We start from the raw sequence: 928 nt of genomic DNA, 5'->3' as shown, positions 1-928 counted from the left end.
ATTTGAAACATTTGTCCTTCTGTTGGTAGTCTCAAATAATTGCCAATTTTAGTTAGTAACTTAAAAGTTTGAGGTTTTTTGTTTTTTTTTTGTATTTTTCTGAAGCTGGAAACGGGGAGAGACAGTCAGACAGACACCCGCATGCGCCCGACCGGGATCCACCCGGCACGCCCACCAGGGGCGACGCTCTGCCCACCAGGGGGCGATGCTCAAAAATATGGAATGCTTCACGAATTTGCGTGTCATCCTTGCGCAGGGGCCATGCTAATCTTCTCTGTATCGTTCCAATTTTAGTATATGTGCTGCCGAAGCGAGCACAAAAAGTTTGAGTTTTTATTTAAAAAAATTAATGCCATGCTAAAAAGGAGTAAACAGGCTTGGAGAAAGTTGGCTTTGTAATGTGTATTTAAAGTTGTGGTTGCCTGACCAGGCGGTGGCGCAGTGGATAGAGCATTGGACTGGGATGTGGCAGGACCCAGGTTCGAGACCCCAAGGTCGCCAGCTTGAGAGCGGGCTCATCTGGTTTGAGCAAAAAGCTCACCAGCTTGGACCCAAGGTCACTGACTAGAGCAAGGGGTTACTTAGTCTGGTGAAGGCCCACGGTCAAGGCACATATGAGAAAGCAATCAATGAACTAAGGTGTTGCAACGAAAAACTGATGATTGATGCTTCTCATCTCTTTCTGTTTCTGTCTGTCTGTCCCTATCTATCCCTCTCTCTGACTCTCCCTCTGTCTCTGAAATAATAAATAAATAAATAAAAATTAAAGTTGTGGTTGACATTCTTAGAGGATTTACTACACTTCAGACAAAATATTAAAGCCCTAGTGAAAATAGTTGACTTGAGTTGGTAGGATCTGGGAAATTGCTCACCCTTTTCAACGGATCCCCATTGGGACTTCTCACCACCTCGTAGGAATGGAGCAGCT

General features: G+C 44.6%; 1 non-coding gene across 1 annotated transcript; it reads right to left on the bottom strand.

Moving 5' to 3' along the window:
- Window positions 1-211: 211 nt before the first annotated feature.
- LOC136311309 (U6 spliceosomal RNA) lies at window positions 212-318 on the bottom strand. Its single transcript, XR_010726712.1, has one exon. It is a non-coding gene; the product is annotated as a U6 spliceosomal RNA (small nuclear RNA).
- Window positions 319-928: the final 610 nt, after the last annotated feature.

This window comes from Saccopteryx bilineata, chromosome 7 (assembly GCF_036850765.1).
Source record: "Saccopteryx bilineata isolate mSacBil1 chromosome 7, mSacBil1_pri_phased_curated, whole genome shotgun sequence".
NCBI lineage: Eukaryota > Metazoa > Chordata > Mammalia > Chiroptera > Emballonuridae > Saccopteryx > Saccopteryx bilineata.
Note: the sequence above shows the minus strand (reverse complement) of the source record. Positions and strands in the feature narration are given on the sequence as shown.